Source organism: Mus caroli, chromosome 1 (genome assembly GCF_900094665.2).
Source record: "Mus caroli chromosome 1, CAROLI_EIJ_v1.1, whole genome shotgun sequence".
NCBI lineage: Eukaryota > Metazoa > Chordata > Mammalia > Rodentia > Muridae > Mus > Mus caroli.
Window position 1 is genome coordinate 111,285,280 of NC_034570.1, and position 25,285 is coordinate 111,310,564.

Here is a 25,285-nt window from a genome sequence, read left to right on the forward strand (position 1 = left end):
TCTCTTCCGTGAGGGTCTTTTCAATAAACTCTGTGAAAATAACTAATACTCACAGCAAGAACTGCTCAGGACTCTGGAGATGCCAAAGATGATGATGATGGTGATGATGATAATGGAGGAGGAAGAGGGGCATGAGGAGAAGGAGGAGGAGGAAGAGGAAGAAGAGGAGGAAGAAGAGGAGGAAGAGGAAGAAAGTAGCCCACAGGTCTTGAGCACTGAGGTCTCCTTCCCTAAGGGGGACATCTGCAGTACAGATAGTCCCTGTAATAATCAGTGTTGTCACCTTAACAGGATCTAGATTATCTGGGAAATGGATCTCTGTGCTTGTCTATGAGGGAGTTTCCAGGCTGGCTCAACTGAATGTAGGAGGCGACCATCCCATGGGCTGGGGTCCTGACAATAATAAAGAGAAATCGAGCTGAGCCAGCATGCATCTCTGCTTCCTGACTGTGGATGTGATGTGAGCAGTTGGCTTTGTACTCCTGCCACCATTACTTTTCACAGTGGCAAACAGTCGTTTGACCTGGGTGGAAAACTAAACCTTATCATACGCTGCTCTTGCCACAGCATTGAGAAAAGTAGCCAGTACAGTCGGCAGCCTACAGTGGCATGAGTTAAGAAAAGTAGCCAGTACAGTCGGCAACCTACAGTGGCGTGAGTTATGATTTTCTGCCTTACATTGGTGCCAAAGTCAAGCACATTCTGTAAGAAGCAGAGTTTGAAGTTTGATTTTGCTGGGCTAACATTGTGCTCTCTGATCTTGTGGTACTGGGCTAAAGTAGGAAACCAAAGTTCCATCGGAGCCATGAAGCCATGCTAGGTTGCTGGGCCGTGAGGTTCAATGGGGTGGCTATGTCCATGTTTCCTACTTAAGATGTTTTCAATTGTGACTCCATGGGGAGCTGAGGAACATCAATATAGTTAGGGATAAAATGAGGGCTCTCCAACCCGTGATGACTAATGTGATGGCCATGGGCACAGGGCTTTTGGATGTGACTTAAATGCCCACAGAGAGGTCCAGCTGTTAAATCATTACCCAACTTATAGTAATAATTTTGTGATGGTGAAGAAATTACCATTTCCATATATTCAGTAGAAACCCTACCTTGAATCCCGATGTTTTCCTAGAATAGCTATATATGTGACTGACTCAAAAACTTAGTGTTATGAGATTTGCATGTGTGTGCATACATTCATGTGTGAGGATGCACATGTATGGTGCACATGTATGGGTGTCATTTGGTTACTGTCTGCCTTCCCTTTCTTAGAATCTGCCCAAGTAGGTTAGGCTGGCTGCCTAGACACTCCAAAGATGTGCTTGTATCTGCCTCCACAGCACAGGGTCTTACAGTACATGCCACCGTGCCTAGATTCTTCATGTGTTCTCTGGGGACTGAATTCAGGAACTCATACTTGCAAAAGTGAGCACTTTGCCAATAGCTATCTCCCTTGCCCTGAAACTATGAGGGTGTTTGTTTGTTTGTTGTCTTTATTTGTTTTGTTTTCCTTTCTTTTTATATCACAAATAGGACTTTTTATTTGTCACTATTAAAAACGTGGATTTTAAACCGATTCTTGAACTGGTGGTTCACAGCCATCAGCTCCTTCAACCTTAGCACCTGCCTCATCCCCGGTTGTTTTGCCAGAACTGCTGCCTTCCCCATGGAGCTCCATAAACTTTCCCAATTCAAACTTGGATTTCTTCAGCATTTTTACTTTTCTAACAAAGACTTCATGAAGAGGATAAATGACTGGCAAGCCTTTTCTATGTCTTTCCTAATGCTGACTTTAGTCAGTTTATTAACTACTTCCTTCAAGTCATTGGTCTGCACCTCTCAGGTCATGACTTCCATCCTCTTCTTCCAGATCTGGCGGACTCGCTGGTGCTGTGCACAGGATGTCTTTCTTATCTGGTTGTTACTTTTGTGTGTGTGTGTGAAACCAACACAGAAAAGTAAGAGCAAATATCCATCAGTCATCTTGACATCAACATGAGCTTCAGTCCGTGGTCTGCCACCTTTTGACCATGAAGCACATTTTGTCCCGGATAAGATCCATGCCATGAAAGTTAGACAGTTTTTGCCCTGAACATCCTCAGTAATTAGCTTGAGTTTTTTAAAAGCAACTTCATCATTCTGTAGACTTCAAACACATGACCCTTGAGGCCATCAGATGCAATTTTGATTCCTTGAGTCCTTGTGACTAGTGTCTTTCTGATGCTCCTAATATTGAACATTGCTGGAGCTTTCACGTCATACCAGTCAAGCTCTCTTCTCACCATCTTTTGTCAGGCGCTTGTTCTTGCCAACTGCCACGGTGCCGATCAATCAGAGAGCCAAAAGGGCAGAAGTTCAACTCCCTCGGGAAATTCTTGTTTTGTTTTTCAAGACAGGGTTTCTCTGTGTAAAATCCTTGGCTGTCCTCAAACTTGCTCTGAAGACCAGGCTGTTCTTGAACTCACAGAGATCTGTCTGCCTCTGCCTCCCAAGTGTTGGGATTAAAGATGTGTGCCATCACACTCAGAGGTTTTTAGTATATATTCATTCTATTAGTTCTGCTCCTCTAGAGAACCCTGACTACCACATGGCCCAACACAAAATTGTAAGCTTATTGAAAAGAGGGGGCTAATTTTTTTGCAACTTGATTGTGGGGTTCTTGAGTATGAGAGTTATAGATGGCACCATGTTGCAAAGACAAAAGGCTGGACATAGCCCCAAGCAATATGACAACTTCTAGAAAGAGTACATTTGCTGTGGAAGCTGGATGCTGATGGTGAAATGGAACAAAGGTGGTTTTTTCCTCTTCTGTTATATTCTATCTCTATTTCCTGCAAATTTTACTCATTTACACATGTGTATTGACCTAGAATCACCTAGTAGACCAACTTCCAGGCACATGTGTAAGGGATTGTCTAAGTTAGGTTAGCCTTCGGGCAGGCCTATTGAGAATTATCTAGATTATGTTAATTGAGATAGGAAGAACCATCCAAGGTGGATGGCTCCATTTCCTGGCCAGGATTCTGGTCTGTGTAAATGGAGAAAAGAGCAGAATAGCTGCCTGCTTCCTGGCTGTGGATGTAATGTGAACAGCAGTTCTAAGCTCCTGCTGCCCTGCCTTCCCTGCCTGATGGACTGTACCCTTGAGGGGGTGTCTGCAGGTATAGAAAGCAGAGATCTATGAAGAGGTGAGAATAAAAGCTTGGTTCAAATTGACTTTGTCAACCTGGACCAAACTTTGGAGAGTCTAATGCTAAGCGGTTTATTGTCAGTATATTTAAAAAAAAAGATTTGGGGGTAGTAAAACCCAGTGCACAAAGACACACAATTACATCAAAACTCAACTCAGGGCACATGCCATTTCTTCCAAGAAGATGGGTTCTGGAGATAGGCTACCTGTGTTAGCCTAAGGGCCTAAGGAAGAAACTGGCCTGATCTTGATCGTACAGCTAGTGTAGAGATCATTTGAACTATTAGCCACTTCTGCTCCTGGTTGTGTGAGCTGGGTCGGGGGGAGAGCCTCTGGCTATACAGATAATACAATGGTCATTTAGACTATTAGGTATTACAGGTTCTGGTTGATAAGATCTGGCCCAACAGATAACAGATCCAGGCTATTGATAACTTACAATCTCCAGCTTTCTGGATGGAAGAACAATTTTTACATCTTTTCCACTGAAAAAACCATCTTGAGTGCTTAACATTCCTGATTTCCCTGGTGATCTGTTGCCTCAAGGATCTTATGCTGTCAACACCCGGATAAACCCCTTTTCCCTTAAGTTGGTTTTGTCACCAGAATCTTGTCATAGCCACAAGAGAGGGAATTAAAACATGACCATGGTTCATGCAGCCATCAGTCCATACAAGCTGACTCCCCTGTCCCCAAGGTGCTCACAGCAGAGGAGGACTTCCAAGCAGTGGCAGCTCAAACAACCAGAATCATGCTGATGAGACTTGAATATCCTATGAGGGGGTCTCCAACCCGTAAGGAGTTAGAGCACTCTCTAGAAGAGGTGGCAAGTGATGTGCCTCATAAAAAACAACTGGGGCATGAAGTCTATCCCAGTCAGAGAAGAAAGGCTGGCCAAAGAAAAGCAAGGAACATCTCTGTTCCTTGAAAAAGTGAGAATGAGAACTTGGTTCAGATTCATTTTGTCAACCTGGACCAAACTTTGGGGAGTCTGATGCCAGGCAGTTTATTATCAGTGTATTTAAACATGACACAAATTAGGGGGGAAAAGTCTCCTGATGTGATAAAACCTAGTGCACAAGCATGCCAGTCCACATAGCAATAATGAGCTCAGAATAGTGGTTAACTAACACAAAGTACTGTGGCAGAAACATGATGCCTGCCATGCTTCTGAGCCTGAAGATGACCCTCAACTGGCTGAACAGATTAAGGTTTGGGGCTTGAGCAGGCTCCTTGTCTGGCCAGGAAAATGTGGAGAGGAAGAAGACTTGGTCTGTGTTGAGTGGGCATTGGGTGCCAGCAAGGATGAAGTGAGGTAACTCAGAGAATAGACACTTGGGCCCTGGCAGGGCTTTGTGACAGTTGTCCTACGCAGGAGAGAAGGCAGCCAGAGGCTGTTCAAGCTCCAAGGCAGAGACAGCTTTGGTGTGGCACTGACACCTGAGAAGGCCTCCTTCCTCTCTCTGTTCTGCTAAACACTCTGACGGAAGACAGGGCCTCAGCCTCCATGGGATTCAGTTTACCCATCTGTATACTAAAGATATGTATCCATTTTCACCGCATCCTGAAACACATATTCCTCAAAGTAGGAATCCACCCCCTCCCCCAATAGCTGTAGGTCAGCTAGATGAAAGACTGCAATACCTAGCATTCCCTGCAACATAATGTGACCACAAAACTAACAGCTGGCTAATGGGAAATGCCCTGTGACAGCTTTGGAACATAACTCAGAGCTCCCTACCCCTCTCCTTCATGCCTTGATTTTTGCAACAGGCCAAATTGTGTGGGTGGTCTAGTTAGACTTCTATTCCTGTGACAAACACCTCCCAAATAGTCACATGGGAGAAGACAGAGTTTGTTTGTTTTTCTTACACTTCTAAGTTCGAGTCCATCAAAGGACTATAGGGGAGTCAAGGTAGAGACTCAAAAACTAGTCAGACCGTATTCACAGTCAAGAGCAGAGAGAATAAATACAATCTTATTTGCTTGGTCTCCTTGAGTGTTCGATATTCTTCTACAGTTTTGGGACCCCTAACTAGGGAGTGATGTCTCCCACAGTCGGTTGTTGTTCTAATATCAATTAACTTAATTAAGACATCGCCCTTGCCAAATGTAGGCATCCCTTCTATTAAGATTATTTCCCATGTGAGTCTAGGTTACATCAAAAGTAGTTGAGGATTAAAACTAACCATTGTGTGTGTGTGTGTGTGATGATCTTAAAGCCCATCTGTTTAAAGTCCATCTGGTTTTGAAGTGTCCTCATGGATAGAGGTCATATTTGGTACAGCAAAGAACTGGATGAAACTGGAGCCTTTGGAGATTGTGAGGCAGAGCTGCCAAGACAACCCTGGATTGTCTTTGTGACTTTTAAATTGATAAGACACCATGGCCAAGGCACCTTATAAAAGAAACTTGGGGGTTCCCAGTTCTAGAGAGTTTAGTCCGTGGCCATCATGACAGGAAGCATGTCAGCAGCCAGGCAGGCATGGTGCTGCAGCAGAAGCTAAGAACTTATATCTCACGCATAGGCATAAGGCAAAGACAGAGCTAACTGCGAATGGTGTAGATTTTTGAAACCTCAAAACTCACCTCAAGTGACACACCTCTTCCAATAAGGCCACACCCAATACTTCTCCAATAGTTCCGCCATTGTGAAAAAAAATATTCAGATATATGAGCCTATGGGGTCCATTCTCTCACCCATCCCTGGACTTTTACATGAAAAAGAATTCCAGTTCTTTCTTGCTTGTTGTACAGTGTTGTTTAAGCCTATTGTTACTTGTAGTCAAAATGTAGTTATCTGACCAGCAGCTATTCGGTTTACAGTTAAATCACCAGCATTGGACAGTAGGAGGCAGGCAGAGCCCAGTTTGTATATAAGCAATTTGAAAACTTAGTGATTACGTCTCCCACAATTGGCCCTCATTCCTAAAAAAAAAATCCAAATGGGCAGAATGCAGGTGTGTGGGCACCTGTGTGTTTATACACATTTAGACTGAATGCTATGTTCATGTGTGCATGTGTACATACTAACACACATGCATTCTGTAAATATGTGTGTCAATGTTTGAGTGTGTATGTGCTCTCAAGAGAGAAATTGACAGCATATGTTCAGAACTACACTGAGAAACTGTGTTCCTATCCAGGGTAGATGCACAGGTGCATGGTCAAACTTCCTGACCCTGGGGCTCCCAAGCAATCCAATATAGACAGTCTCAGAATGTCTGTCCTCTCCTGTCATGCACATTTTACTTGTCCCAGCCCTCCCTGGCCCTTCCCAGCTCATACTAAGTCTGTGTTCTCTGACCACCAGCCTCAGGCCACGTGTCTGCTTAGTAGAGTGTCTTAACAGTGACAGTGATTAGCATGTGTGGAGGTCATGTTTATACTTCAATTGTCAACGGTGGTCATTATTTATTTGAAGTGAGGCCCTTCTCATTTGCTGGGCACCGTTCCTATGAGTAAGTCCATGTTGAAGACTTAATAATTTTCATATGGTAGGGATTGGGAATGAGGAGAAGTGAAACTCCTTGTGGTGGCCAGGAGGAGGGTGGTCCCATGAGGCCTACAGGCACCACATCTCAGGCAGCAAAGTGGGCTAGCAGACATGAAAAGGATGGCCAAGGAGCACTTGGCTACTCAGCTCCTTGGCCCAGACAAATGACCTCCCAGGATACCAGGAGAATTTGCAGATGTGAGCCCAGACTCTAGGGATTTTGGAGATTGGATACATATCCAACTATGTCATTCCCTGAGCAGGAAACAGTACACTTTTAGCCACTACAGCACTACATGCTGGTAAGAGGCAGCATGGTATTGGGGAAAGAGAGTGGGGTTTGGAATTAAAAGGATCTAGGACAGGGCCATTAAGATGGCTTAGCATGTAAAGGTGCTTGCCACCAAGCCTGATGACCTGAGTTCAATCCCCAGGACCCACAGATGGAAGGAAAGAAGCAACATCTGCAAGTTGTCCTCTGACCTGCAAATGCCACGGTACAAGTGTAACCAAGCACACTTCAGACACACACACACACACACACACACACACACACACACACACACACCACAGAAGCTGGGAGAGCATTTCTGTGGTGTAAGCATCTGACTTGGTTTTCCTCCTCTGTAAAATAAGGCATGTACCCTAGGCTGGACCTCTGGTGAGCAAGGAAGACAACTTTTCAAGATAGTCAAAGAAAAGACTTTGTTTCCTCCTTTCTCTTGAAGCCAGAGGTCTCTGCTGAAAGCTGGAGGAGAATTTGGAAGGAGAGTTAAGGAGATGGCTCATAAGTGTCCATCACACAAGCAAGAGACTTAAATTGGAGCCACGGTGCCCATGTAAAAAGTCAGGCATGAGTCTGTAACATCAGCCCTGGGGGACAGAGGCAGGAGGACCCCTGGACTTCATTGACCAGATAGTCTTACCAAATCTGTAAGCTCCAGGTTCAGTAAGACCCTGTTTCAATATAAGTGGGAAGGTAGAGAATGTAGGGGAAGGTAGCTGATGTCGGGGCTCAGGAGATGTACCACTGGGTAAGAATGGTTGCTTTGAAAGCAAGAGGACCCGAATTTCAACTCCAGCACCTAGGTAAAAGCCAAACACAGCCACATGTGCTGTTACTGATGGGAACAGACTGGCTGATCTTGAGAACTCTCTGGCCAATAAGCCTAGAGGATTGGTGAGCTTCAGCCTCAGTGAGATAGTCTGTCTCAAAAGTAGTGCAGAGAATTATAGAGGAAGACACACAACACATCACCCTGGCTTCCAACAGCACGTATACAAGTATGTGCACACACACACATGCATACACTCATATACTCATATATACACACTCACCTGCAGTCATACATACCACATACACAGACACACACATACACATGCCACACACGCATACACATACCATACACTTGCACACTTTCAAATGCTTTCAGGCACACCCACACAAGCATTCACACATGCTCTTACATACATACTCACAAACACACACTCTCTCACATCCTCTCACATGCACACACATACACACCTACATGCTTACACACACATACTCACATATGCTTGCACACACGCACCAACAGAATTTGGAAGAAGCTGAGTCTGCCGAGAGCAGATCATAAGTTCATCTCTTCCTTTCTCTGGGTACCTAGGAGATTCCAAGGTCAGAGGAGGCAGTTCACAGAGAGAAGTCAATTTTGAACTAGTGTTTGCCAAAGACTCTCTTGTCAGCGCTGCCAGGCTCACTGACTTTGCCTACCTGGACCATCCCCAGGCTCCACTGGGCTTGTGGGGGAAGTTAGGAAGCTCAGGGGAAGTGAAAACAGGTCACTGGACTTTGAATTGGTTAAGTAATTGTATTTAAAGAGAAATGATTGCTGGCCCATTTCAGCCTGGTGGAAGTCTCCCACAGAGTGGTCAGAGGAGCTGCTCCTGGGGCCTTATAATCAGTGCGTTCAGGGAAGACTCAGAAAGTGTGCTGATGGACTAGATAACAGAAGGAACAGCTAAGCAGGGAGCAGGGCTTTGTAGATTGGGCATGTAGCTCTGTTGGTAGAGAGCTTGGCTAGCAGCCATGAAGACCTGGGTGCCACCTGCAGCGCTGCATAGGAAGATTCAGTCGTACTCATCCCAGATCCTATCACTTGGGAGGCAGAGGCAGGAAGATCAGAAGTTCCTGATAAGCAGTATCAAAAACTGTCTTAATTAGGGCTCCCATTGCTATGAAGAGACACCACAACCAAGGCAACTCTTATAAAGGAAAACATTTAATTAGGGCTGGCTTACAGGTTCTTAGGTTCAGTCCATTATCATCAAGGCAAGACGATGGCAGCATCCAGGCAGACATGGTGCTGGAGAAGGAGCTGAGAGTTCTGCATCTTAATCCAAGGCATCCAGGAGAAGAGACTGTTCTGCAAGCAGCTAGGAGGAGGGTCTCAAAGCCCATCCCCACAGTGACACACTTCCTCCAACAGTGCCATCCCTATGGGCCAAGCATATTCAAACCACCACAAAACCAAGCAAAAATAAATAGATAAATAAACAAGCAAACTCTCTAAAAGAAAACACCATTATAATAAACTTTTTTAAAATTTTACTTTTGGAGCCAGAGAGACAGCCCAAAGAGCCTTTGCTGTTCTTACAGAGCATCTATGTTTGGTTCCCAGCACAGCGACCAGCTCACAACCACTTAAAACTCCAGCTTCAGGGGATCTGATTCCCTCCTCTGGCCTTCACAGGCACCAGATTACACATGTGCACTTTGGTGGTTTGAATATGCTTAGTCCAGGGTGTGGCACTCTTAGGGGGTATGGTCTTGTTGGAGGAGGTGTATTACTGTGGGGGTGGGCTTTGAGACCCTCAACCTAGCTACCCTAGTACAGTTTTCTTCTGGCTGCCTTCTGTTTGTTTGTTTGTTTGTTTGTTTTTCGAGACAGGGTTTCTCTGTGTAGCCTGGCTGTCCTGGAACTCACTCTGTAGACCAGGCTGGCCTCAAACTCAGAGATCCTCCTGCCTCTGCCTCCCGAGTGCTGGGATTAAAGGTGTACTCCATCACTGCCCACTCACTGCCTTCTGATCAAGATGTAGAACTCTCAGCTCCTCTAGTTCCATGCCTGCCTGGATGCTCCCATGCTTCCTGCCATGTGTGCTAATTAATAGACTGAACCTCAGAACCTGTAAGCCAGCCCCAATTAAACATTGTCCTTTATAAGAATTGCCTTGGTCATGGTGTCTCTTCAGAGAAATGGGAACCCTAATTAAGACATGCATATTCCACACAACACACACAAACCTACACACACACACTAATAATAGTAATAAAGTAAATCTTTTTTTAAAACTATTTGTCTAATCCTCGCCTAAAACCCAGGAGAAAGAACATGGGCCTTAGATGGATCAAGTACCTCACCTGCAGTCACCAGTTGAGAGTTTCCGAGTGAGAATTTGAACTAAAGGTCCACAAAGCGTGCCCAGGAATTCACACCCAGCTTCTATGGTGCACCCCAAACTCTCCAGAGTCTGGAGAAATTGGCCAAACAAGTACCTTCTTGGGCTTTAAGCATCCTTTATTCATCCCCAAAGCAGAAACAGCCCACATATGTGCAGCATAGCCTCATCTGCTGACACAGAGGGAATGAGACCATGGGGGGACATCCCTATAGCATCAGGAGGATGCTGGGGAAAGCCAGTCATTTAAAAACACAAGAAAGAGGTTAGTAAGCCGGATTAGTCAGTAAATCACAGAGACCTGAACTCAACACCCCAAATCCAGTAAATCCCCAGGCACAGCCTTTCCCAGCACTGGAAAGGCAAAAACAGGATAATCTCAAGGGACTAAGAAAGACACTGAGCTCTGATCTCCCCAGTCACCCATGCACGGGAAATCACACACACAATTGCAGGCAAAAATTCACAAGAAAGTGAATTAGATAATTTTAGGAGATAAGAACACAGCAAAAGTGTTTCTTAACTGCAAGGCACTGTTGAAAGCTCTGCATGTAGGTCCTAACTTAATCCTTCCAGACCCTGTAAGGGGAGGGTCAGCATTATCCTACTTCACAGAGAGCTTCAGTGTCTCTGTCACTCGGCTTGCAGAGTGTTGCTTCACTTCTAGACCTGAAGGATACCTTGCCCAGCTTTCCAAAGAAGCAAAGAGGGCTAGTTATCGATGTGTGTCAGCTACGTTTCTCACTGCTATGACAATGAAGTATCTCGTGAGGGTGGTGAGATGGCTTAGAGGGTAAAGGCACCTCCCGCCAAGGCTGACAGCCTGAGTTCCATCTCCAGGACCCACATGGTGGCAGGCGACAGCTGACTCTAGTGAGTTCTTCTCTGACTGTGGCGTGCATGAGTGTATACTGTTAACTTATAATAAACACTATTAAATTTTTTCTCTTAGTCAAACATAAGCAGTGTACAGAGGGTTTCACTGTGGCTTGAAGTTTAGAGATACGGCCCATCATGGTGGAAAAATCAGGAAAACAGAGCGTCAACAGGACTGGTCACATGGAACCCAGTCAGAAAGCCATGGGAGATGAACGCTGGTGTGGAACTCAGCTTGCTTGCTTTTCCTTTTTGTGCAGGTTAGGACCCCACATCATGAAGTGACGCTCCCTGCAGTTAGGGAGTGCTTCTCCAAACCCCAATCCAGTTGACAATGAAGATTAACCACTGCAGGAGATCACAGAACGCCATCTGCATGGGTAGCAATGATAAACCTGAAGATCATGGTTGGACAGCTGGGAGTACCCAGAAGAATGAGCCATGCTTCTGTAGCAGCAAATGCATGGTGCTATGGTCCTTGGGGTGACAGAGGTTACCACTGAAGCTTGAGAGAAAAGAGGGGGCAGATCTGGTAGGATGTGATGGCTAGTTTTATGTGTCAACTTGACACAAGCTGGAGTCAAGTTTGGGAAGAGGGAACCTCAATTGAGAAAATGCCACACCAGGTTGGCTTGGAAGGGCCCACTTACTTTATGAAGTACCACCCCACCCCCACCCCCACCCCCATTCTGCTGGTTCAGAATACTGTAAAAAAAAAAGCCATGGGGAGCAAGCCAGTAAGTGGAGCCCCTCTGTGGCCTATGAGTCAGTTTCTGCATCCTGGTTCCTGCCCTAAGTTCCTGCCTTGACTAACCTGGATGATGGACAACAACTTGTAAGATTTTCGAGATTAACCCTTTTTGCTTCCCACTTGCTTTTGGCAGTGGTGTTTTATCTTAGCATTAGAAACCCTAGCCAAGACAGAGGTTTTTCTCAAGGGGGCACCACCAGAGTGAATAGGGCCAGAAGCCAGGAGAACTGGCACAGCTCAAGGGTTTATGTCCTGGTTACCGCCCCAGTGTAGGCAGCAATGATGGCGGGAGTAGAGACAGGTGCCGCTGTGGCATAACTTGGGAGTTCCTCTGCAATCCAGTGAGTCACGGGGTCTCACAGCTGTCCTGCACTACTCGAGGAAACTCCTCCATCCATGGAAATGAGAGCTGGGTTATCATTTTGGAAATTCACCTTCCATTAGGATGTGACAGTGCCTTGTACTGTCGAACAAGACATTTCAGTTTCCTGTTTGTCAAGAAGGAAAGAAGAGCACTTGGCAGGCTTTCTTAAAAAGAGTTAATTTTTTAAATTACGTGTGTGTGTGTGTGTGTGTGTGTGTACATTGTCTATGTGCATGCATGTAAAGGCCAGAGGACTACTTTCAGGAATCAATTCTATCTAGCCTGTGGGACCCTGGGATCAAACTCATGTTGTCAGACCTGTGCACAGGCTTGTGTGAGGGTTTGTGCAGGAAGCATTCTTACCTACTGAGCCATCTTGTGTACCACTCCCCCTCCCCACACCCTCACCCCCCATCCCCACCTCCACCTCCACCCCCGTGGCTTCTTTAGCTCCAGTGTCAACAGACATGAAGAGACTTTAAATCCATGTCTCCTATATGGAGGGTGAAAGCTCTAAAGACATACTGATAATTCTCCGTCCAGGCTGGGCCTGGAACTTGCTTTGTGGAGTGCTTGTCCAGTATGCCTGGGGCTTGGGATTTGACACTTGGCCTTGTATAAATCAAGCCTCAAATCCCAGAATTAGGAGGTGAAGACAGGAGAATCATAAGTTCAAGGTCATTCGCAGATACAAAGAGAATCTGAGGCTTAGGTACATAAGACCCTGTCTCTAAATTAAATAATTAAAAAGTTAAAAAAAAAAGAAAGAAAAACAATTGACTAATTCCTAGCTTTTGGAAATTCACCATAGAGCTGTCACCACCAGGGCAGCCAGGGATGGCTACCAAGGACCTCACTGTACTGTTTTTGCAACTGTGTGTGAGCCTGTAATTATTTCGAAAGAAAAAAAGAAAAAAAAAAGAAAAAGAAAAAACAAACATGCTCTGGAATCACACGGAGCCAGCTCAAACATCACATCTGACACAAAAACAAGCTTTCATCATGGGAGCAGCTGTTTCTCATTTCACAACTTTAAAAAAAAAAAAAGCTCGCTTGTAGGGCTGGGGCTGTAGTTCAACTGACAGTGCTTGCCGCGCATGCAGAAAGCCCTGGTTCGATTCCCAGCATGGCATAAACCAGATGTGGTGAGGGCACACCTGTATGCCAGCACCGAGGTTCCAGATCATCTTTGACAAGCTCAAAGCCAGTCAGGGCTATATGAGCCCCTGTCGCAAATTAAAGAAGAAGCCACTGGGAGGGATCGGTGAGTGAAGGCTCTTGTCACCAACTCTGGCAGTCTGGATTTGAGCCCCAGGACCTATGTGACGGAAGGAGAGAACTGACGAATGGATGCCTGTGATTGGCAGATGCCTGCCATGTGGGTTCTGTGATGACACACACACACACACATCCACTCACCTACCCTCTTCCACAAACACATAAATGGAAAAAAAAAAGTACATAAAAGATTGTGTAAATCCATAATCTATTATGCTACCTATTTGTTTTCATGGTGTGATATTGCTATGGCCTCTTCCAGGGTCCTGAATGCCTTCTGTTTACTCCAAAATATTAAACATTTCCTATGTGATTTACAGCCTGGCAAAGGCTGGGAGCTCTGGTGGGTGAACAAGGTTGCAGGGAGGCTGGACTCTAAGAAGAGTTGGGGCTGCCAAAGTTAGAAGCTGTAGCTTGGGACAGACTTTTCTGGATAAGTTTCATTTGCATTTTTATTACATTTTAATTGTGTGTGTGTGTGTGTGTGTGTGTGTGTGTGTGTGTGGCCATAGCTTGCCTTGTCTGTTCTCTTCCTTGCCTTGTGGACCCTGAGGATCTAACTCAGGTAATCAGATACATTATCAAACTCCATTACCTGCTCAGTCACCTCCATGCCCCCTGGATGCTTTTCTGAACAGTGGAGACTCCTGGCCTAAAGCTAGGGCTCTGCCAAGACAGCATGCCATTCCTGAGCTAAGGAGCTCACCTCCTATCTTCTTCTCCCTCTCAGTATCATAGAAGACAGAACCCAGGTCATGCCTACCTGCAGACAACTATCTCTCTTAAACATCTCTCTGACACCTCTACACCATCCACTAGACTGCCAGAAAGGTGCTACAAGCTGAGCCTTCTGGAGAAGCAGGGCCACATGGTGCTAATATCTTCAGTGCCATCTCTGCAGACCCATGTCTGGTCCTCTGGTGAGCTCATGGATAGCCATGGGTCCTGGCCAGTACTCTTGCAGAGCTGGCCTATGTGTTCAGTGGGCAGCAGGAACATGTCTGTCTGATGAATCCCAGGGCTTCACCCAAGCCTTGGGTCTGAATGGAAACATTATCACAATTTAATTACCTTTCACAAACAGCAGCCTGGGAAACCCCACTCCTTGGCCAGAATGCCAACCTCAAAGGGAGCCAGGGGTGAGCGGAAGCTGTGCTCCCCCAGGGGTGAGGGGACAGCCTGGGGGATCTGTACACCCTTTAATGAAGCTTCCTAGTGACCCCCAGGACCCTCGGCACTCATGGGGCCCATGAAGGTTCTCCCCCCGCCATGCAACACGAACTCTAGAGCCCGGCAGGCACATGGGGTTTTGTTTGGAATGTCCTGAGGGGTTTCCTCTTTCTTTCTTTCTTTCTTTCTTTCTTTCTTTCTTTCTTTCTTTCTTTCCCCCCCCTTTCTGTCTTCCCCCCCTTCTTCGTGTGTGTGTGTGTGTGTGTGTGTGTGTGTGTGTGTGTGTGTGTTTTAATAAAACGGGTGATAAAGAGTCCTGCCAGGAACCATTGTCTTCCCAAGTCTAAAGTGTTCGAAATTAATTTATCCGCCTAGGATGGTGTATAAATTTCTCATTACGAGTGTCAGTGATGAACAAGAAACCATTCCAAGAAATGTCTCGGGCCCTTGCCAAGCCCCGGGCCCTGGGTCCCTCGCAGAGCCAGTGCCCGCGACAATGGGCTTCACACAGTCAGGAGTGTTAACTATGCATGCTTTCGCGTTGCCCGGGCTCAGCCAAATGTCCTGTGAGAACGACACGTCCACACCCGGTTTTATTATTCTACACAGATGCTGGCTCGTTGTGTGTCTCCAGCTTTCAGAGCACAATGCGGGGTGTTGCGGGGGGAAGTTGTGGTTGTGGTGGGTTTGTGCTGTTTACTATACTCTTCTCTCTCACTCCTACTTTGGGTGACCACACCCACTTCCATGCCACAAAAGGTTGACTTGAGGGGACAATCCTGGGAGAGCCCTGGAAGAGTGTGCTCGGGTGGGGGAGGAGTTACACGAATCAGTGAATTGAGTCTCTTTGAGGTGTGTGCTGGGCTATGGGGGTGGGAGGACAGAGAGAAAGGAGAAGGGGAGGGGGAGGTTAAGTCTTGGGATGGGAGGATGACATCTGAAGATCTCCTCTCTGAACCCAACTCTCAGCTACAGGGGCAGGTGGCAGGTAGAGGATGCAGGCCATGCTTCTGCTGTCTCTAAGTCCCAGCCCCTGGCTCCACCTATGTGGTTGTCCCCAGGAGCCTAGACATTGGAGAAAGGAGCCTCCTGGGACTTCTTGCCATGTGTCTACCTCCAATGCCTACACACAACCTGCAACCTAACACCGGAGAAACTGAATGGGTGGCAAGCTGGGATGGGCCAACAGGCTGGTCTTTCCTCCTTCCCCAACAGTTGGTGGCAGTCTCTCAGTCCACAAAGCGCGCCACCCAGTGGCTCCAGCGTGAGGCTCTGCACCTTTCTGCCTGCTCGGGTCAGCTCTGTCTTTGCCCTAAGCATCATGCCTGAAGCCCAGAACAGGTCTCTTGCCTAACACACAAGGTCTCCAGGAGCTCTGTTAGTGTCCACAAATCCTGGCCAATCAGTAGAGGGTACTTTTATCAAAGCCACTGAAATGTGGATAAATCTGAGACCCTGAGGGGAAGGCAAGAAAGCTAGGCAAGGAGCCAGGGAACCCCATTTGAGTCTTACCTTTGTCAGCATTCTTGTGTCACCCAGACCCATTGTGAATACAAAGTTATGAGTCCGGGGTCCCTCGCAACCCCAAGTGGTGGGCTTTAGGATGAGACTGGTGTCCATAGGCACTGACAGCAGGATCCTTAGTTCAGGGAGGCTGGGGTGACTCCAAGGGGCTGGATATCAAGGCCAGCCACCAGAAGGAGCCTATGTGTAATTCAGCATGCAACATTTCTAAGCCCTGAAAGAGCACATAGAGGCCGCTTCCTCAGGGGTCTTAGCCAAAGGGCTGGGCATGCTCAGACCAACAGGCCACTTTGCAGAAGCACCAAGCTTGGCAGGCAAGCGCATTGCCTGGTCTCTATGCCTGGCCATTGAGGGCAGGGCCTCTGCAGTGTGGCTGATTGGGATGCCTGGCAAGTCACCGGCCCCGGGCGGTGGGCCAGCCTGCAGCCCTGCGGAGGTGGCCTCATTAAAGGACTCATGGTCCAGTGGGCAGGGCATCAGACTGGACATCTGGAGGTTTGGGGCCGGGTCCAGCTTGCTGCTGCTTTGCTGGGTGACCTTAAGCAGCTTACTCGGCCTCTCAGTGCTCCACCTGCTGCCTGCCTTCTCCCTGTCTGGCAAGGCTTCCTGGAGGGGAAGTTACTGGAGCAGTTCAGGGAAGCCTGGATGCTGCAGGGCCTCACTCTCAGTCATTCCTGTCGAGCCAGGGGTGGGCGGGGTCATCAGCAGCCTTCCTGCTGAAAGTATCTTAAGAGCTTCCCAGACACCATTGCCTAGGTCTGCAACAAAGTGACTTAAGGACCCTTAAATGTGACTGTGGCCTCATCTAGTAGGGAAGGCTGTGAGGATATATCCATGAAATTCTTTTACTCCAGAGGGGGAATTGATCCAGGATCCAGCATCATTAAGGTGCTGGGCTGGAGATCTAAACATCTGACCTCCAGAATCTTCTATTTCTCTGCAAGGCTGTCCCCTCCAGCCTCCTTCTCCAGACCAAGTGAATTTGGGTGTCTATGTAGAACTCTGCCAATCCCTACAATGAGGAATGGGGGAGACAGTGGATAAAAGCACTTGCTGTGTGTAAGCATGAACCCTGGAGTTTTGGTTCCTAGCACCCATGTAGAACCTGGGTTTGGCTACATGTGCTTGTAACCCCTGTACTGGAGTTGGGGGCGATGAGGTAGGAGGTTGGCCAGTGCTTGCTGATAGCCAGACTTGTCAAAACTTAAATGAAACAAAAATTAAAACAAGCAAGCAAACAAACAAACAAACAACCCTGTGAGTTCCAGGTTTACCGGAGAACCTTGTATCAAGTGAATAACGAGAATGCTGGGCAATGGACATGGGCGTGTGTGTGTGAGTGTGTGCGCGCGTGTGCATGCGTGTGCACGCGTGTCACACACACACACACACACACACTTAAAGCCCTACGATGGTGGTATCTTTGGTGACTTTCTCTCTTAGAACGAATCAGGCACCTCCTCTGGTACCTGGACTCCTCTCTGCAGCCCGCGCAGAGAGCCTTCAGTTTACCGCACACTGAAGTTTACATACCAACAGCTAATCTTAAGAATGCCTGTGTTTACACGGAATCCCAGGCATGCCTATGTTGAGCCTGCTGCCTGCAAGGCCTCCCCACCTTGTCTTCAGGGTGGATTGATCACTCTTTGTACCTGTAGCTATGCATCCTTCCTGCATGGTTCCTACTGTGAACTGTTCCCAGGGACATAGCCTGGCTCCTTCCTCTTGGCCCTGAAGCATCCTCCTATGAGAGCACCACAGATCATGCCTACATGATCCAGCATAGGTGGATTCCGGGACAGACCCAGTAGATACTCTGTAGACGAGCACTGAGAAAATGCCCAAGAGGTCAAGAGCAGCACTCTGGCCCCTCTGGTTTCTGTAATCCCCTTGAACTAGGTCCATCAATTCTCCCAGGCTTCTCCTACTGCCCTGAGGCTTTCTGTGATGGTTAATACTGTCCACTTGATGGGATCTAGAAACATCCACAAGACAAGACCCTAAACCTGTCTGCAATCAAGTTTCTAGGTTAAGGTGGAAGACTCACCCTACTGAAGGCAGCCATCCCTTGGTTGAGAGCCCTAAACTGCATAAAAGGAGAAAGCAAGCCAAACCCCAGCATCCATCTCACTTCACTGCCTGGCTGTGGGTGCCGTGTGAGCAGCTGCCTCGAGCCCCTGTGGCCGTGCTTTCCCACCATTACAGGCTATTTCCTCAAACGGAACCAGAGCAAAGCCCTCCACTCTTCTGTTGCTTTTAAAAGGCATTTTTGTCACAGTGATGAGAAAAGAAGCTAATGCAACATCACACCCTGGTATTGCAAGTCTAGTCTGGGCCCATCAACCTTAAGATCCTGTCTCTTATGTGTGTGATTCAGATACTTGTTCATTTGTGTGCACATACACATGGAGGCCAGAGGTCAAAGCCAAGTGTCTTCTTAGCTGCTCTTCACTCTGTCTGCCTATCTATCTATCTATCTATCTATCTATCTATCTATCTATCTAGTCTACCTATCTATTTTGAGGCAAAGTCTCTCTCACTGAGCCTGGAGCTCACTGACTGGTTGAGGCTGGCTGGCCAGCAGGCTACAGGATATGGAGTTCTCTTCTCCTCCAGTGCTAGGATTATAGACATGTGCTATCATTCCTCACGCCTAGCTGGAATCTGAACTCAGGTTCTCACGCTTTCATGGCAAGATGGTTATGGACTAAGCCATCTCTCCAGTGCTCGCTCCTCTTCTCTACTGAGTACCAAGACAATAGCAATCACGATTACAACTGTAATATTTCCTGCTTCCTGTAACCTTACATTTTTTTTTAGGATCACAATACATTTATTTCTGCAAACAACCTTATGGCTCACACATAGCTAAGGAAACCAAGGCTCAGAGAGATTAAGTGGCTTGCCTGGGGTCACACAACTGGTAGAAGTGGAGCTGGGAGCCAAGTCCAGAGCTGTAAAGCACGAAGCTCAAGCTCCCACCCCCAACAACATCTGCTCTCTCCTCCGAAGCCTGCCAAGGCCGCTCGCAGGCATGGCATCGGCACAGTTGCGAAAGGCCAAGAAAGGATTTCCTGGACGACTCTTTTCCCTTGGCAGTGGTATTTTAAGCAGTCTTCACAGCCTACCCTAAAGTAGGCTCAAGGGTGGGATTTCAGACACCCGGATTATGTAATGTCAACCACTCACAGACGTACCTATAGCCAAACGCCCACAGTGGACGTGCCCAGTTAATCTTTTCCATACTTCACTGTGGCTAAATGCCCACTCTGGACATGCCCAGTTAATCTTTCCCCTACTTCACCATGGCTCAGTTGAACAAGACACATTTTATATTGATGCGTATGATGGCTAATCTTGACCGTAAACGGAAGTGGTTCTGGAATAAACTAAGGGACAAGGGTGGGTCTTTGGGGGACACTTTCAGGAAGAATTAGCTGAGGGGAGAAGACCCTCCCAAGAGTAGGTGGCACTTCTGGGCAGCATCCCAGATAGAGAGAAGCTCAAAGGATGCTTGCCTGCCGTTACTTCTTGCTGGTGTGTGTGTCCATGCAGTCATCATCACGGCTGCTGTAGCTGCCTGCACTGATGTTAGATCTCAGCCTCTCTGTCTTCCAGTGTAAATGGAACACCAGTGGATCTCTGGAAAGCCTCCAGGCCTTCAGCATCACATCAGGACTGCTGAGGCTTGGAGCTTGGTGGACTCTTAGCTACCAGGGTCTCAGCTTCTCCAGTATGCAGATGGCCATGGAGGACTGACCAGCTCTTTGTAATAGATATTGATCCTGCCACTTCTATTCCTCCAGAGCACTCTGACCCACACAATGTGAAAGGCGGCTTATAAGGAAGAATGTTTTATTTGGCTTGCTCTTTCAGAGGCTTTAGCTCATGGTAATTTGATCCTGTTGTTTTGGGCCTGTGGCAAAACCCATGGTGGGAATCTTGGTCATGGTGGGAACACATGGCGAAGCAAGCTCACCTCATGGAGTTGGGAAGCTAAAGGACAAAAGAGACCCAACACCTTCTGCAAGGTCCTTCCTCGTAAAAGTCCCACAATCTTCCAGTCATGCTACAGACTGGGACTGAAACCCGGCGCCAAGCTAGAGCAATTTACCTTTTCAAAGGTCTTGGGGACAAGGACCAGAAATAAAGAGTTGAGTGACTAGAGAGACAGCTCAGTGGTTAAGAGCACTGGCTTCTTTTCAAGGTTCAGTTCCCAGTACCTACACAGTGGCTCACAACCATCTGTAACTCTAGTTTCAGGAGATCCGATGCCCTCTTCTGTCTTCCTCGGGAACTGCATGCATGTGACAGACAGACATACGTGCAGGCAAAACACCCGTACACATAAAATAATTTTTTTAATGTAAAGAGTTGATTAAAATCTTCAAGTTTTTAAGGTATTGGTTTTCTTCCTATTCATGTCTAGAGTCAACACAACCCAAACTAAAGCCCTGTCATGTTTTTGGCTTTTGATTTTTTGGGGGCTGGGGGAGGGAGGTTTTGTTTTTGTTTTTTATACAGAAAACACACAGGAGTTAGGAAAGAACAAATAAGCTGAGAGAGCTGGAAAGGCAGCTTTGTGGGCAAAGCTCTTGCCCTGCAAACAGAAAGTCTTGAATTTGGTATCCAGAACCCACCTTAAAAATAAAAAGCTGAACATAAGAGTGCACACGTGTAATCCTCCTTAAGGTGGAGACAGGAGGATTCCTGGAACTCTCTGCCAGCCAGCCTTGCTACTCAATGAGTTTTAGGTCAGCGGGAGTCCCTGTCTCAAAAAAGATGGACTGTGTCCTGAAGCATGTTCTCTGGCCTCTACAAGAATGCTCACATAAAACTCTATGCACATATGCTTATATTTACACTAGTAAAACATACACACAGCACACATATGTGGGGAGATGACACTTGTGGTAAAGAAGTAAAGGAACAAAGTTAAAGGACCCGCCTCTCCTGATTTCAAGGTTCACTGTAACACTACAGGAATCTAGATGTTGTGGTGTGTTTTGTTCATCAAAAAGCCAGAAACCAATAGGAAGGGTTACTATTTGTTAGGGTTTGATTAGGAAGTGTCCCACATGAGCACCTGGTCTCCAGCTGTTTTGAGAGGTAGAGAAACTATTTGGAGTTGAGCTTATGGGAAGGAAATGAATTACATATAGCCTGGCCCACTTCTGATCTAAACTTCATATGGGGATATGTCAAGAGTTTTAGCCATAATTGTTAATCACTATAAACTTCATCATGTTTTCCTGATATGATGGATTATAACCTCTCAGACATGAGCTGGAATAAGTCCTTCAAGCTGATTCTGTTAGATATTTCATCACAGTAATGAGAAAAGTAATGAGTGCAGGATAACCTGAGGATTGATGCTTGGTAGATGTGGTGATTTGAATACTCTTGGCCCATGCAAAGCGGGACTAGTAGGAGGTGTGGCCTTGTTGGAGGAGGAAGTGTGTCACTCTGCAGGCAGGATCTGAGGTCTCCCAGTACTCAAGCTCTACCCAGTGTGGAAAAGACCCTCCTGCTGCTGCCTGAAGAAGCCAGCTCTTTCCTGGATGCCTTCTGATCAAGATGTAGAACTCTTTACTCCTTCTACAGCACCATGTCTGCCTGGATGCTGCCAGGCTTCCCACCATGATGATAAATGGACTTAACCTCTGAAATGGAAGCCAGCCCCAACTAAATGTTGTCCTTTACAAGAGTTCCCTTCATCATGGTGTCTGTTCACAGCAATGGAAACCCTAACTAAGGCAGAAGGAAGCAATTCAATAAGGGTCTTTTTTTTTTTTTCAACAAATTGTGTCAGAGCAATTTAACATCTCTGTACAAAGAAATGAGTCTGCACCTTTACATATACTTTGTGTTGCTTTTTTTTTTTAACTGCTGTGACAAAATACAGGACAAAAATAAGTGAGGGAAGGAATGGTTTGCTTTTGCACTGCAGTTTGAGTATCCATCATGGTGGCAGGCACATGAATGAGCCAGTTGCTCAAGGGGAACAGAAAGAGGTGAATTCTAACATTCAGCTCACTTTCTCATTTCTCCATTTTTATTCAGTGTGGCACATCAGTTCATGGAAGAGTGGTACCCTCATTGAGGGCAGGTTTTCCCTCACAGACACACCCAAAGGTATACCTCACTAAAGTCCCAGGGATCCAATCAAGCTGATGATCAAAGTTAGCCTGTCATGAGACCTCCCCACTCCTGGTTCCAATTTTCTCTCTCAATTTCTCATTGCTGTGACATAACAAGAAGCATCTTGGAGAGGAAATATTTGGTTTGACTCATAGGTTGAGATGATACAGTCCATTATGATGGGGAAGGCATGGTAGCACATGGTTTTTGTGGTAGCAGGATTATTGAGGAGAACTTATCCCTTAATATGGTAACAGAACATGAAATAGAGACCAGACAGGCAACAAGGGAAGACTACAAATCTCTAGACCCACCTCCAGTGCCCCACTTACCCTCCCATAACATCCCCAAATAGCAGCAGGAGCTGGGGCCAAGTGTTTGAATACATGGTCCTACGGGAGAGAGAAAGTTCATGCTCAGACCTTATGCCAAAACAAGGTCAATGGATCACAGACTAGCGGAAGAAAGTCCGGAGTTAACAATGATACAATAGATTCCGGGAAAGGAACAAGTGTCTTGAAAGTTCTTGTCACAGTTGCTGTCTTCTGGACGTGCATGGCAGTGGTCCTCACGAGCTCACTGCAGCTGTAGTAACATGCACAAGACCTATACAAGATCAAGTCAGCAAGATCAGCCAACATTCCAGCAGGCAGAGTGCAGTGGACTCAGTGAGTTAAAGGGGGAGATGGGAGGAGACAGAGAGAGAGTAGGGATATAGCAGGGTGGGGGTAGGGGAGTAGATATGTATAAGATACATTGTTCATATGTATCAAGTTGTCAAATAAGTAAAAGATTCTAGTTTTAAAAGTTCTTTTTAAAAAATGAAAAATGCTTAAGCGGATGGGTGTGCTAACTACCATGATTTTCCATCAGCCTTAAACAATGTATCCAACTTCAAAGTATCTTTTACCCCCAACATGTGAACAATTTACTGTGTTGAATAGATACCTTAAAAAAAAAACAGATCATAGGTGTAAATATAAAAGCTAAGCTCATAAGCCATCTAAAAGAAAGCAAAAATTTCTCAGCTTCAGCACAAAAGTGTGCCATATGAGGTAGAGAAAGGGATGTCTTGAAGAAGGGAGACAGCACTGAGACCTAATTAAGGCTGGAAAAAGACACAGGAGGCCACTGTAATGGGGAGGAGAGCAATGGGCACAGACCCTCAGAATGAAGCGAGTTAGGGAATCTCAAATACCAATCAACTCAATGTGAGGATGAGTCCAGTGAAGCCCAATTCTGGTGGTAAAGATTTCATTTTTAATTTTAAACAAAGGGTGGGGGTCACATTCAGTAGGAAAGAGGGCTGCTATTGGTTAACAATGTCTGCCACTGGTGAGCACTCAGGAGTAGAGGTGTGCATGCTCTGTTCCCTGAATCACACCAGGAACAGAGCTCATTCCTGTTCAGTATAGGGACAAACAGCTTTCCTGTCCCTGGGCAATGACGTCTGTTTGCTTGATTCAAGAATTGCTATTAAAATGACATTTCCATTAATAGAGTCAGTCTGGTTATCTTTACACGGGGAACAAGGAAACCTTCCGGCCTTATAGGCTACCTCATTTGTCGCACGGAAATGTCAGTTACTTGGAACACTTAGCCCTCTGAGCGTACTGGATGGGCTCATCCCTGAGAACAAGATTTAGGAATGTTACAGAGGGTTGCTCTGGATGGTCAGTCTAGTAGGTTTTGAAGGATCAGAAGTGTGAGTCAGCTGGTTCAGCAAGGAGGGAGGTAATCTCTCAGAGAGCTTAGAATTAGTTTATGTGTTTCAAGAAGAGAGCTCTCCAGGTGGTTGCCTCTCATTCACCGAACTAGCCAGTTTGTGAGTTAGACAGATACTAACCAAAGATGGGAGTGCACACACGCTCGCGCGCGCGCGCGCGCGCACACACACACACACACACACACAGAGCCCAGTCCTGAAGGAATGCCCTAAAGAGGTCTAATGAGCAGGGCTTCTCACTTGCACATCACATGTGGCCCCAAATCTCTTTGGGTGATGTCTATAAAGTACATAGGGCCACAGAGACAGCTCATGTATGTAAGGATCTGAATTCAGTTCCCCAGGAACTGGGTATAGGGCTGAGAGGTCACAGCTACAAAGCCTTGCCTAGATTGTGTAAGGAGCTAAGTCTAATTCCAATCACCCGAGAAACAAAAGCAAACCAAATAATCAAACAAAAACAAAACCAGGCATAGTGCACACGCTTGTAATCCTAGACCCTCCAAGGCAGAGACAGACAGATCCCTAGGAGCCACGGAACAGCCAGCTAGTCAAGCAAAATCGACAGGTATCAGGCCCATGGGAGACACTGTCTCAAAAACGAACAAACAAAACAAAGCAAACAAAACCCCAAACAGCAACAAAAACAAAAATCCAATAGCAAAGACCCCATAGGGTGGATGCCAACTGAAATGAACAATAAAGGCAGCCCAACATAAAACTGGGAATTTAGTTAAAATATCATGAGATATGTGTGTGTGTGTGTGTGTGAGAGAGAGAGAGAGAGAGAGAGAGAGAGAGAGAGAGAGAGAGAGAGAGGAGACTAGACACACCTCCACATCTCATCACATAACCGTCAAAGGGGGCATGGCACCCCACCTCCCAGTGGCTGGCCTGGGATAGTCCCACACATAGCTAACACTAACCATACCTCAGTGATGTTGTCAGGGAGGGTGCCACGGACTCCATGCCCTTGAGGGTAGTACAGGTTAGCGTGTTGAGGGTGCAGTGAGTCGTCTTTGGAGTCTGAGTGTTGGGGGGACCCCTACATTATAGTACTGCTGCACCCAAATACTCCTACCAAGAGGCCGGTTTCTTTGATGTTACCTGGTCTCTCTCCCGCCTTGGCATGAGGCCACCATGACTCCTCAGAGATCCCTGCAGGGGCCTGGTCCCTAAACTATGCCTGGGTACCACTATGGGCATATCAAGTCATGGCACGTTTCCTCTATTTGCCAATCTGTTGACTGTGCCCTCCTTGGCCTTCAAGTCCTATTCATTGGGCAGTAAACACGTTACCTAGCAACCAAATGTCAATATCAACAAAGGCTC

General features: G+C 46.6%; 1 pseudogene; it reads right to left on the reverse strand.

Annotated features, from left to right (window-relative positions):
- Positions 1–1,563: 1,563 nt before the first annotated feature.
- On the reverse strand, positions 1,564–2,263 carry LOC110300780 (annotated as a pseudogene).
- Positions 2,264–25,285: the final 23,022 nt, after the last annotated feature.